Source organism: Adiantum capillus-veneris, chromosome 7, assembly GCF_014529385.1.
Source record: "Adiantum capillus-veneris isolate H3 chromosome 7, ASM1452938v2, whole genome shotgun sequence".
In the NCBI taxonomy this organism is placed as follows: Eukaryota; Viridiplantae; Streptophyta; class Polypodiopsida; order Polypodiales; family Pteridaceae; genus Adiantum; species Adiantum capillus-veneris.
Genome location: NC_140937.1, coordinates 95,066,254 through 95,080,517, shown reverse-complemented (window position 1 = coordinate 95,080,517; position 14,264 = coordinate 95,066,254). Strand labels below are relative to the sequence as shown.

Below are 14,264 nucleotides of genomic sequence, written 5' to 3'. Positions count from 1 at the left end.
CCCCCCTAGCGCAAGTCTCTTTCCTTTTGACCTTTGCTCTTCTTGAGTTGGAGAATATGTAGGTGGTAAACCAAAGGCTTCAAGGTAGAGCTGCAATACATTTGGTGTCACCAGCGTGTGACTACTATCTATCCTTTTTGTTGATTTCTTTCTTATTATTTATTTACTTTCACTTTTTGGAAACACACCTCGGGAAATCTAACTGCCCTGCATTGCATAGCTAGTGTGGAACTGTCCAGAGGGAGTCCAGGCCTGAGGGCAAGAGAGCACTAAGGTTGGACAAGGACTATGGTTAGCCAAAGTGGGGTCATTGACTAGCCAAAGTGGAATCCTTTGCTACAGAGCCTACATTTCAGTTTTGGGTGTGGCTGCAGTGTACAAAGGGGATCAGATGACCTAGAAAGATACAATGGTAGCATCTCCTAAAATTTAGGGAACTGGTATTTTGGGACTTGAAAATGTGTCCGCATCATTACCTCCGGTATGACCAGGGGAACATTTTACCACTCTACCGCGAAGTCAACTGGGCAACCGGTCAGGAGATTTTTAGGCGGCAACCCCGAAACGGGAAATGACTTGTAAATGTGCCAAGTGGCACATTTCTGTGCAGTTTCCTCATGCAAGACAAGGTGGCGCTGAATTTGAAGGAGAGAGGGGCTCATTTTCAAGCTGTCACAGGTTAAGAGCTATAGAGTGCTTCCTTTCCCTCTTATGTACAGTGCGGTGCCAGGAGTGATGCCCTGCACATTACGCACTGCCCTCTCTCTCCTCTATGGCAGTATGTTATGCCCCTCTAGTGGGCTTTTCAATTGACCAATGTACAGTTGTGTGGGTTCATGCGCAATTGCCGAGGCAAGAGCCTCTTGCACAGGTACTGGATTAGCTAGCGACTAATCCCCCGCAGGTACAGGTGAATTCGGAGAGGTTTCACGTCAGAAATCTTGTCCGATTCAAAGGGCAAGTTGTCACCAGTGTGTGACTACTATCTATCCTTTTTGTTGATTTCTTTCTTATTATCTATTTACTTTCACTTTTTGGAAACACCCCTCGGGAAATCTAACTGCCCTGCATTGCATAGCTAGTGTGGAACTGTCCAGAGGGAGTCCAGGCCTGAGGGCAAGAGAGCACTAAGGTTGGACAAGGACTATGGTTAGCCAAGTGGGGTCATTGACTAGCCAAAGTGGAATCCTTTGCTACAGAGGCTACATTTCAGTTTTGGATGTGGCCGCAGTGTACAAAGAGGGTCGGATGACCTAGAAAGATACAATGGCAGCATCTCCTAAAATTTAGGGAACTGCTATTTTGGGACCTGAAAATGTCTTCGCGTCATTACGTGCAGTTTGACATGGGGATCATTTTGTTACTCTGTGGCCAAGTCAACAGAGGCTGCAGGTGAGATATTTTTAAACCCGAGGGTCTAAAGCGGGAAAATGCACAAATGAGTGACACTTGGCACTCTGAGGCCAGTTTACTACTTATAGAGAAGGCAAAAACGTGATTTATAGCTGGGAGGCTCATTTTGCAAGTCTCTGTCACAGGTTAAGAGCTATGGAGTGCTTGCTTTCCCTCTTATGCACAGTGCGGTGCCAGGAGTGATGCCCTGCACGCTACGCACTGCCCTCTCTCTCCCCTTTGGCAGTATGTTATGCCCCTCTAGTGGGCTCTTCATTTGACCAATGTACAGTTGTGTGGGTTCATGCGCGATTGCCGAGGCAAGAGCCTCTTGCACAGGTACTGGATTAGCTAGCGGCTAATCCCCCCGCAGGTACAGGTGAATTCGGAGAGGTTTCACGCCAGAAATCTCGTCCGATTCAAAGGGCAAGTAGCCCTACAGGTGCGGGAGCTCGAGGACTTGCTAGGGATGCGACCGGCACGCGAAACGGAGCCCGAAACAGTGAATTACAGCCTGCTGTGTATTTTTGCAGGTTTAGGGTTTTGGCCCTAAACGGACCCTAATACCCCCAGGAGGTTCGGGGATGCAAGGGGACCGCTGTACAGGTGATCTGGCGCATTTTCAGGGCTGAAAACAGAGAATTCAGCGTGCTGCAGATTCTCGCCAGGTTTTGCAAAGTGCCCGTATGCGTCGGGAAAGTCGGTCAATGCGTGGGAATACTGACCGTGAAGGGTTCTAGTACAGTTATGCTGCCGAAATCGGGCTGGAACAGTGGAAATTCAGCCGAGTTTGTGCGGGGCAGCTTGTAGGAACCACAGCGTTTATTCCCTCTTTTGAACAATAAAGAAATACCGAAAGGGGCGCCTAAGTTAGGGGCCAATCTGGTGTCTGTCCACTCATACAGGTGCAATCTAGCAGCCTGTATCCCTCTCCCCTTTGTTGTGTCTTGAAAGTACAGGTAAAATAGACGACTAATAATGGGTGAAAGCTAAATCAAGGTTTAAAGTAAAGTCTACCGCCCTTTTCGGATTGAACAGGCCGGTTTCATGGTTCCATCGACGGGATTAAATCACTTTTTCCCATAGAAGTGAGCCTTGGTCAGTTTTGGGCTTGAAGACACAGGGGATCATAGACCAGACACAGGGAATTGTAATTATGGCTGACAGACCAGATGATGTGACTGAAGAGGTTTCCTCTTCACAGGGTCAACAGACACATGAAGTGGGTGAGTCCTCAAGACCACCACAGACTGATGATGATATATTCAGGACCCAGTTGGTTACTGCTGTGGCTATGTTCACACAAGTAATGCAGAATCCGAGGTTTTTAGCCTTTCTGCAACCTCCTGTTCCGTCTCAGCAAGTTGGGTCACTGGATCATATTCAAAAGCCTGTTAAGGCTCGAACACAGGTGATTCATACCGCACAGTCAATGGAAACACCTGTACACTTGACGGAGAACATGCAGTCTCCACAACCTGTGCCTAAGGTGCAAGAACAGGTGGCTGAGATGCCAGTTTTTCAAGCTGTACCAGTTCAGCCCGCCACCTTTCAACAGCCTATAGCTGGTTCTAATGGGCAGGGAAGCAACCTACAGGCTATGCAACAGGTCTTCCCACCACCTTCAGTACACCCTGGCTATTTTGGAGGTGGATCGGTATTTCAGAGCATGGCTGGTCATGCACCTGGAAATCAGTTTTATACGCCAGGAACAGTGTTTGGGGGTGCTCAAACGATGATGCCTAACCCCATGTACAGTGTCATGGGTATGCAACCAGGGTTTCAAAGCACTCAGGGACAATGTGGGATGCCACAAGCAAATTTTGGTATGGCTGGAATTACAAATCAGCAGCCAAATATGGCATTTCCAGGTCAAGTTAATAGCGGCCAAGGAACACAGATGAACCCTATTAGTGTTCCCATGTTTCAGTCACTTCCATATGACAATTTAACGCCGCTGGAGAGGCCAACTCCGTACAAAGAAGGTGGCAAAGGAGTGTCATTCACGACCTTTACAGGGTTTGATGACAGGAAGAAGGCTCTTTCATTCCTCCAGCAGTTTGACAAGGCCTATGCAGGGGGAAACTTTACAGAGGCTTCAAAGGTCCGCAAGGCAGCCACTTTCTTGACAGGGAATGCAGGACAATGGTGGACAACTTTATTGCTTCAAGGGCAAGCTCCGTCCACATGGATTTACTTCAAGCAGATTTTTGCAGCAGCATGGTTATCTGATGATTTCGAAGCAGATGTCATGACAGAATGGCACCAGCTTAATGCTGCCACTTGCAGAAATCTGGATGATTACAATCGGAAGTTTTGGAAAGCTCTACTTCCAGTAACTTCCTATAGGTTTGTGCCATTGACAGAACAGATAGAAAAATACTGTTGTGGCCTACCCAAAGGATTGAGAAAATACTGCACAAAGACCAAAGTCACTACTTTGACGCAGCTCATCGAGGTAGCAAACACTGGCAATGGTTTGCTCAAGGGAGAAGATTGTGAATTTAACACTGGCGTCAAGGCAGGATCAGGCAAGAAAAATTCAGCCAAGAAGCACGTTCCCAATGAGGCTCCTAAAGGGACTCAGGAGTCGGCTAACACAGGGAAAGACAAAGCTACGACTGAATCAGAAAAAGGACCAGCAAAGAAATGGAAAAGACGTTTTCCTCGCAAGTCAGAAGAGCAAAAGAAGGTCCTGAGGACAGAGAACAAATGCTTTATATGTGAGCAGCCTGGCCACATCGCTTACAACTGTCCTACAAAGAAAAGGCCAGCTGATTCTGAAGACAAGGAAGACAAGAAAGGAAAGAAGCCCATGGCTGGTCTAGTGCCAGATATGGTGGGCGACAAGCCAAATTCAGATGCAAGTGAGCTTTGCAGAGCATGGGGAAAGGTTAGGGATCAAACAGTGCTTATCTTCTTTGATCCAGGTGCCAAAGCCAACTTTATTTCCCCAGAATTGGCTTCAAAGTTGGGAATCAGACCTGAAGAGATGGGGTATACAGCAGAGGCAGGTTTGGCATGTCCTGGCCATACAGAGGCTGTGACACCCATCATTGGAAAGTTGCGTCTACATATCCAGTCCTATGTAGATGCTGAAGAATTTTACATCATGCCACTGGACGGATGTGATGTGTTGTTAGGTATTCCTTGGTTGTTTCGTGTACAGGGAATCATGGATGCCTACAACAAAAAGATCACTGTACAGAGCAGAGGAAAGACTCACATTCTGGATGTAAAGCTTAAAGGGGAGTCTATTCCTACTGTATCAGCTTCTGCTATTACTTCTGTAATGAAAAAGCATCTTTCTGCGTACTTGGTTTTTGCACGTGAAGTGTCAGATTGTGATGAATCAAATTTATCTGTGCTAGATAAAGAAAGGTCAATGTTTTTACAACAGTATAGTGACTGTTTTTCCGATTCATTACCGTCTCAATTACCGCCAGAGAGACCCGAGGACCATGCGATAGATTTGGTGCCAGGCAGTAGCCCACCAAATAAGCCTCCGTACAGGGTTAGTGCGGCTCAGCAGAAAGAGATAATGGGCCAAGTACAGGAGCTGTTAGAAAAGGGGCTGATTCAGCCCAGTTCATCTCCATTCTGTTCTCCAGTGTTGTTGGTGCAGAAAAAGGATGGCTCATGGCGTATGTGCATCGACTACCGTGCACTGAACAAGAATACCATCAAGAATAGGTTCCCTATACCTAGAATTGATGATATTATGGACAAATTAGAAGGAGCAGTTATGTTTAGCAGGATAGATCTAAAGAGTGGGTATCATCAGATCCGCATTAGATCAGAGGATGTGCACAAGACTGCTTTTAGAACGACGTTTGGCCTTTACGAATTTTTAGTGATGCCCTTTGGTCTCACAAATGCTCCTGCTACGTTCAATAGGATGATGGACAGAATTTTCCGTCCACACCAGCAGTTTGTTGGTACATTCTTTGATGACATGATAGTCTACTCAAAGAATGAAGAGGAGCATAGGCATCACTTGGCCATTGTGTTCAAAGAGCTACGCAGTCATAGGTTGCTCATCAATGCAAAGAAAAGTGAGTTTTTTCTGGAAGAGATTCACTTTCTGGGACACATTGTCTCAAAGGACGGTGTCAGAATGGATCCTGCAAAAGTCGAAGCGATCAAGTCATGGCCAAATTTGAAGACGGTGCATGATGTCCGAAGCTTTTTGGGACTATGCTCCTATTACAGAAGGTTTATTCGAAATTTCGCTGAGATTGCTTCACCTTTACATGCTCTTCAAAAGAAGGCAGTCACCTTCAGATGGACACAGAAAGAGATTTCAGCTTTTAATCTCTTAAAGGAAAAGATGACTTCAGATCCAGTCATTGTGTTGCCGGATCTTAGGAAGTCATTTGTGGTCCAGTGTGATGCCTGCGGTAGTAGCATTGGTGCTGTGCTAATGCAAGATGGCAGGGTAGTAGCCTATGAGAGCAGAATTTTGCAAGGGCCAGAGATGACCATGCAGGTCTATGAGAAAGAGTTACTGGCTGTGATTCATGCGCTCTTAAGTTGGAAACACTACCTGCTAGGTGCAGATTTCGTTGTCCAAACGGATCATCAGACCTTGCGATACTTCTTGACACAGACAAAGTTATCTGAGAAGCATATGCGATGGGCAAATATCTTGTCCATGTTCCATTTTCAGATTGTGCATGTGGAAGGCAAGAAGAACGTTGTGGCTGATGCCTTGTCAAGAAAGCCACTAATTTCAGCTGTGTCGATTCCTTATCATCATGAACTTGATGATATGAGAGAACAGTATGCAAATGATGAAGATTTTGCAAGGGTCTTCGAGCAACTAATGGATGGACAACGTCATGAACACTATCTTCTTAAAGACGGGTTCATGATGATGCATGGCAGATTGTGTGTCACAAAGCCATTGCGACGCAAAGTTATGGAAGAGAGTCATGTCCCACCGTATGCAGGGCATCGTGGTATTGATGCTACAGTTAAAGCGGTAGAGACATTCTTCTATTGGCCTACAGTGAGAAGGGATGTGGATGCCTTTGTGCGAGAATGCCTAATATGCCAAAAGGTCAAGTTTGACAGGCAAAAGGCACCAGGGTTATTGCAACCACTACCTATTCCAGATAAACCATGGGAAAGTATTGCTATGGATTTTATCTTTGATCTTCCGAGAACGCAGACAGGAAATGATGGTATTTGGACCATTATTTGCAGATTCAGCAAACAGGCTCATTTTATTCCTGTCAGGAAGAAGATAAAGCCAGATCAGATGGCACGCTTGTTTATGAGCAATATTTTCAAGTATCATGGCATGCCACAGTCGATTATTAGCGACCGTGATCCACGCATGACTAGTTTGTTCTGGAAAGGCTTGTTTGAGAATATGGGTACCACGCTCAAATTCTCTTCGTCATTTCATCCTCAAACAGATGGGCAGTCAGAAGAGGCAAATTCTACTGTCCTAGATCTGCTGAAGTGCTATGTGTCAGAGCATAAAGGAAAGTGGGAGCAGTATTTGCCATTGGTGGAGTATGCATACAATAATACAGTGCATTCATCAACTGGCAAGGCACCTTTTGAAATAGTTGAAGGTGGCAAGAAAGTTCCTCCCATACTGCATACAAAGGACAAGATATTTGAAGCAGATAAGTATGTTCAGGACATGGATGAAATGTACAAGAAGGTCAAAGTGGCCTTAGAAAGGACTCAGGCAAAGCAAAAGAAAGCAGCTGATCGTCACCGTCGTGAAGTGGTATATTCACTTGGTGATTGGGTGCTTTTACGCTTTGAAAAGGCAAGGTTAAAGAAGATGAAGGGCAAGGAAAGAGTGTTTCCAAAGCTCAGCATGCGTTACTATGGGCCTTTTCAAGTGTGCGACATAATCAGTGATGTTGCATATAGGCTGAAATTGCCTGACAGTTGGAAGATTCACAATGCGTTTCATGTGAGTCTTCTCAGACCCTATGTGGGTGATGTGCCAGAAGATATACCAGCTGAAGATCAGCCGGAAGTCGAGGAACTTGACGAAATCTTGGTCCCTGAACAGATTTTGGCACACAAAGAAAGGAAAGTGAAAGGCAAGGTTGCTAGGCGTTACTTGGTAAAGTTCAGAAACTATCCACCAATGGATGCTAAGTGGATGGAAGAAGGTGAACTTGCAGAGTCACCAACTGTGTTATCACTTTACCTGGAAGCCTTCGATTTGCAACCTACCTTGACCCCTTGAGTTTCAAAGCTAAATGGATTGTCAGTGTGACAATGGCTTTTGAAACAAATGATGTACATGGTATTTAAAGTGAGCTCAAATCAAATACCTGTTACATGAATGTTAGAGCTGTACAGATTGTCAGTTTGGCAATTGCTCTTATGGAATGTCCAAAAGTTTGGTTAGTGCTATAGAAGTGAGTATTTCTTGTCAGTCTGTCAAGGATACAGTGATTGCTTCTATTAAAGAGTACATGTGTAACTGCATTCTTAAACTGTCGGTTTGGGTATGCTCGCAAGTGTTACGAGATCCAACGTGTACTATAAGACAGTGGCAAAATGTGCAGCTACCATTTTGTCATTGGAAAGTTAGTGACTCAAAGCAATGGCAGAGTGCGAAGCTACCACTATGTCATTGGGACAGGGTTCACACGCAGGCAATACATGAGTCGACGAGGTGTTGAATACACCAGGGTTGACAATGAGCATGTATGTGTCGTATATGTGTCGACAGGTGTTGACAGTAAGCATGTACGACATAGATGCAAACGAGGACGTTTGAGATTTCAGGAGGGGGGTATGTCACCAGTGTGTGACTACTATCTATCCTTTTTGTTGATTTCTTTCTTATTATCTATTTACTTTCACTTTTTGGAAACACCCCTCGGGAAATCTAACTGCCCTGCATTGCATAGCTAGTGTGGAACTGTCCAGAGGGAGTCTAGGCCTGAGGGCAAGAGAGCACTAAGGTTGGACAAGGACTATGGTTAGCCAAGTGGGGTCATTGACTAGCCAAAGTGGAATCCTTTGCTACAGAGGCTACATTTCAGTTTTGGATGTGGCCGCAGTGTACAAAGAGGGTCGGATGACCTAGAAAGATACAATGGCAGCATCTCCTAAAATTTAGGGAACTGCTATTTTGGGACCTGAAAATGTCTTCGCGTCATTACGTGCAGTTTGACATGGGGATCATTTTGTTACTCTGTGGCCAAGTCAACAGAGGCTGCAGGTGAGATATTTTTAGACCCGAGGGTCTAAAGCGGGAAAATGCACAAATGAGTGACACTTGGCACTCTGAGGCCAGTTTACTACTTATAGAGAAGGCAAAAACGTGATTTATAGCTGGGAGGCTCATTTTGCAAGTCTCTGTCACAGGTTAAGAGCTATGGAGTGCTTGCTTTCCCTCTTATGCACAGTGCGGTGCCAGGAGTGATGCCCTGCACGCTACGCACTGCCCTCTCTCTCCCCTTTGGCAGTATGTTATGCCCCTCTAGTGGGCTCTTCATTTGACCAATGTACAGTTGTGTGGGTTCATGCGCGATTGCCGAGGCAAGAGCCTCTTGCACAGGTACTGGATTAGCTAGCGGCTAATCCCCCCGCAGGTACAGGTGAATTCGGAGAGGTTTCACGCCAGAAATCTCGTCCGATTCAAAGGGCAAGTAGCCCTACAGGTGCGGGAGCTCGAGGACTTGCTAGGGATGCGACCGGCACGCGAAACGGAGCCCGAAACAGTGAATTACAGCCTGCTGTGTATTTTTGCAGGTTTAGGGTTTTGGCCCTAAACGGACCCTAATACCCCCAGGAGGTTCGGGGATGCAAGGGGACCGCTGTACAGGTGATCTGGCGCATTTTCAGGGCTGAAAACAGAGAATTCAGCGTGCTGCAGATTCTCGCCAGGTTTTGCAAAGTGCCCGTATGCGTCGGGAAAGTCGGTCAATGCGTGGGAATACTGACCGTGAAGGGTTCTAGTACAGTTATGCTGCCGAAATCGGGCTGGAACAGTGGAAATTCAGCCGAGTTTGTGCGGGGCAGCTTGTAGGAACCACAGCGTTTATTCCCTCTTTTGAACAATAAAGAAATACCGAAAGGGGCGCCTAAGTTAGGGGCCAATCTGGTGTCTGTCCACTCATACAGGTGCAATCTAGCAGCCTGTATCCCTCTCCCCTTTGTTGTGTCTTGAAAGTACAGGTAAAATAGACGACTAATAATGGGTGAAAGCTAAATCAAGGTTTAAAGTAAAGTCTACCGCCCTTTTCGGATTGAACAGGCCGGTTTCACAAGTAGCCCTACAGGTGCGGGAGCTCGAGGGCTTGCTATTGATGCGACCGGCACACAAAACGGAGCCCGAAACAGTAAATTACAGCCTGCTGTGTATTTTTGCAGGTTTAGGGTTTTGGCCCTAAACGGACCCTAATACCCCCAGGAGGTTCAAGGACGCGAGGGGACCGCTGTACAGGTGATCTGGCGCATTTTCGGGGCAGAAAATAGAGAATTCAGCGTGCTGCAGATTCTCGCCAGGTTTTGCAAAGTGTCCGTATGCGTCGGGAAAGTCATCCAATGCGTGGGAATACTGACTGTGAAGGGTCCTAGTACAGTTATGCTGCCGAATCGGGCCAGAACAGTTGAAATTCAGCCAAGGTTGTGCGGGGCAGCTTGTAGGGAACCACAGCTTTTATTCCCTCTGTTAAAGAATAAAGAAATACCGAAAGGGACGCCTAATTTAGGGGCCAGTCTGGTGTCGGTCTTCTCATACAGGTGCAATCTAGCGCCTGTATCCCTTTCCCCTTATGTTGTGTCTTGAAAGTACAGGTAAAGTGGGCGACAAATTAAATGGGTGAAAGCAAATAAGTTTAAGTCTAAGGTCTACCGCACTTTTTGGATTAAACAGGCCGGTTTCATTTGGTGACTCTAACAGTTCACTCTCTTCCATCCACTTTGCATCCAAAGGTGGATAGTTCTTGAGCTTCACCAAATATCGCCTTGTAACCTTGCCTTTGACTTTTCTTTCCTTGTGTGCCATGATCTGTTCTGGGACCAAAATTTCATCAACCTCTTCAACTTCTGGCTGCTCTTCAACTGGCATATCCTCTGGCACATCACCAATAAATGGTTTGAGAAGACACGTGAAAGGCATTGTCAATCTTCCAGTTCTCAAGCAATTTCAGCCTATAACTGACGTCACTGATCTTCTTTGTTACTTGAAAAGGCCCATAGTAACGCATATTAAGCTTTGTAAAAAGACTTTCTTTACCTTTTCGCTTCTTTAAGCGTGCCTTTTCAAACCGCAACAGTATCCAATCACCAAGTGAAAACAACAATTCACGACGATGGAGATCAACAGCTTTCTTTTGCTTTGCCTGTGTCCTTTCAAGGGCATGCTTTATCTTCTGGTACATTTCATCCATATTCTGTACATATTGATCTGCCTGAAAGATCTTTTCCTTGGTATGCAAAATGGGAGAAACTTTCACATGACCTTCGACAATTTCAAAAGGTGCTTTGCCTATTGAAGAATGCACTGTATTATTGTCTGCATATTCAACCAACAGCAAATACTACTCCCACTTCGCCTTGTGCTCTAACACATAGCACTTAAGCAAATCCAAGACAGTAGAATTTGCCTCTTCTGACGGCCCATCTGCCTGTGGATGAAATGACGATGAGAACTTAAGCGTAGTGCCCATATTCTCAAATATGCCTCTCCAGAATAGAGTTGTCATCCGTGGGTCATGGTCACTGACAATCGACTGTGGCATACCATGGTACTTAAAGATATTGTACATAAAGAGACGTGCCATCTGATCTGGGTTTATCTTCTTCCTAACAGGAATGAAATGAGCTTGCTTGCTGAATCTGCAAATAATGGTCCAGATTTCATCATTCCCTGTCTGTGTTCTTGGAAGATAAAGATAAAATCCATTGCTATGCTTTCCCATGGTTTATCTGGAATCGGCACTGGCTGTAAGAGCCCTGGTGCCTTTTGCTTGTCAAACTTGACCTTTTGGCAAATCACGCATGCACACACAAAGGCATCCACATCTCTCCTCAAGGTCGGCCAATAAAAGAATGTCTCAACCGCTTTCACTGTAGCATCTATACCACGATGCCCTGCGTACGGTGGGACATGACTCTCTACCATGACCTTATGTCGCAATGGCCTAGTGACACAGAGTCTGTCATGCATCATCATAAAACCATCTCTGAGGAGGTAGTGCTCATGACGTTGTCCTTCCTGTAACTGTTCGAAGATCCTTGCAAATCTTGGTCATTTGTATACTATTCCTTCATGTCATCAAGCTCATGATGATAAGGAATTGACACAGCTGAAATTTGTGGCTTTCTTGATAACGCATCAGCCACAACATTCTTCTTGCCTTCCACATGCACAATTTGGAAGTGAAACATGGAGAGAATGTTTGCCCATCGCATACGCTTTTCCGATAGCTTTGACTGTGTCAGAAAGTATCGCAAGGTTTGATGATCCATTTGGACAACAAAATCAGCACCCAGCAGATAGTGTTTCCAACTTAAGAGGGCATGAATCACAGCCAGTAACTCTTTTTCATAGACCTGCATGGTCATCTCTAGCCCTTGCAAGATTCTGCTCTCATAGGCTACTACCCTGCCATCTTGCATTAGCACTGCACCAATGCTACTACCACACGCGTCACACTGAACCACAAATGACTTCCTGAGATCTGGCAAAACAATGACTGGATCTGAAGTCATCTTTTCCTTTAAGAGATTAAAAGCTGAAATCTGAAAGTGACCTCTTTCTTTTGCAAAGCATGTAAAGGTGAAGCAATCTCTGCAAAGTTGCGAAAGAATCTTCTGTAGTAAGAACATAGCCCTAAGAAGCTACGGACATCGTGCACAGTCCTTAAAGCAAGCCATGTCTTGATTGCTTCCACCTTCGTAGGATCCATTCGAACACCATCCTTTGACACAATGTGTCCGAGGAAGTGGATCTCTTCCAAGAACTCGCTTTTCTTGCCAGTGATGAGCAATCTGTTCCTGCGCAACTCTTCGAACACAATGGTCAGGTGATGCCTATGCTCCTCTTCATTCTTCCAGTAGACTATCATGTCATCAAAGAATGTGCCAACAAAGTTCTGATATGGACGGAAGATCCTATCCATCATCCTATTGAACGTAGCAAGAGTATTCGTAAGACCAAATGGCATCACATCACTAAGAACTCGTAGAGACCAAATGTCGTTCTAAACGCAGTCTTGTGCACATCCTCATGCACATCCTCAGGCCTAATTCGAATCTGATGGTACCCACTTTTAAGGTCGATCCTGCTGAAAATCACCGCACCCTCTAGGCGGTCAAGAATATCATCAATCCTTGGAATAGGAAACCTATTCTTGATGGTATTCTTATTCAACGCACGGTAGTCAATACACATGCGCCACGAGCCATCCAAATTCTGTACTAAGAGCACTGGAGAGCAATAGGGTGACGAGCTAGGCTGAATCAGCCCTTTCTCTAACAGCTCCTCCACTTGGCTCATAATCTCTTTCCGTTGCGCCTCACTAACCCTATACGGTGGCCTATTTAGTAGGCTACAACTTGGCACCAAATCAATCACATGATCCTCGGGCCTCTCCGACGGTAGTTGAGACGGTAATGAATCAGGAAAACAACCATTAAACTTTTGCAAAATGCTAACCTGTCTTTATCTAACACAGATAAATTTGACTGGCAACTATCTGAAACATCACGTGCAAAAACCAAGTATGCAGAAAGATGATTCTTTATTACAGAAGTGATAGCAGAAGCAGATACAATAGGGATTGACTCTCCTTTTAGCTTTACATCCAAGATGTGAGTTTTGCCCCTATGCGGTACAGTGATCTTTTTGTTGTAGGCGTCCAAGACTCCATGCACTCGGAACATCCACGGGATCCCCAACAAGACATCACATCCTTCTAGTGGCATGATGTAAAACTCTTCTGTGTCCACATACGACTGAATATGCAGACGCAGCTTTCCAATGATGGGAGTAACGCACTCTGAGTGGCCGGAACATGCAAATCCTCCCTCTGTGATACCTCATCTCTTCAGCTCTGATGCCCAGCTTCATAGCTAATTATGGCGTGATAAAGTTCGCTTTGGCACCTAGATCAAAGAAGATAAGTGCCATCCGGTCTCTAACTTTACCCCACGCTCTACATAACTCATTGGCATCTGTACTAGGCCTGTCGCCCAACATGTCTGGCACTAAACCTGCCGAGGGCATAGGCTTCTTTCCTTTCCTGTCCTCTTTGTCATATGAGTTAGCTGGCCTTTTCTTTTGTGGACAGTTGGTTGCAAAATGACCAGTCTGCTCGCATATAAAGCACTTGTTTTCAGCCATCAAGACCTTCTTTTCCTCGGGCATCTTACACACATAAAAGGCTTCCTTTTCTGCTTCCTTGCCTGCGCCCTAGAAGTCTCGGCTGAACCTTTGCCTTTATTGAACTTAGCTGGCCCCTGGGACGCTTCAGGAGCCGCTCTCGTAAAGGGCTGCTTTGCTGAATTTTTCTTTTGCTGCCCTCCTTTCTCGTTGCTCGGAAACCCACTGTCTTCTCCTTTCAACAAGGCAAGACCAGTGTTAGCAACTTCCATAAGCTGAGTGAGGATAGCCACTTTGTCCTTGGTACAGTAATCACGAAGCCCTCTAGGCAACCCACAACAGTACTTCTCTATCTGCTCTATCAATGGCACAAATCTGTAGGAGGTCACTGAGAGTAATGTCACAAAGTGATGACGTGGCGGACAGCAGAAACCCTAATTTCTGCCAAAAACCCTAAAATTCCTGCAAACCCTAATTTTTGAAAATCGCGGAGGCTAAAAAAAAAAATTGTTTTTTTTGTTTTTGGAAATTTTGAGCGACGCAAATCTCAGCT

General features: G+C 45.5%; 1 protein-coding gene across 3 annotated transcripts in view; it reads right to left on the bottom strand.

Annotated features, from left to right (window-relative positions):
* The window catches only part of PANC (pantoate-beta-alanine ligase), a 44,739-nt gene that overhangs the window by 12,833 nt on the left and 17,642 nt on the right, over window positions 1–14,264 (bottom strand). The gene's annotated exons all lie outside the window — the stretch shown is intronic.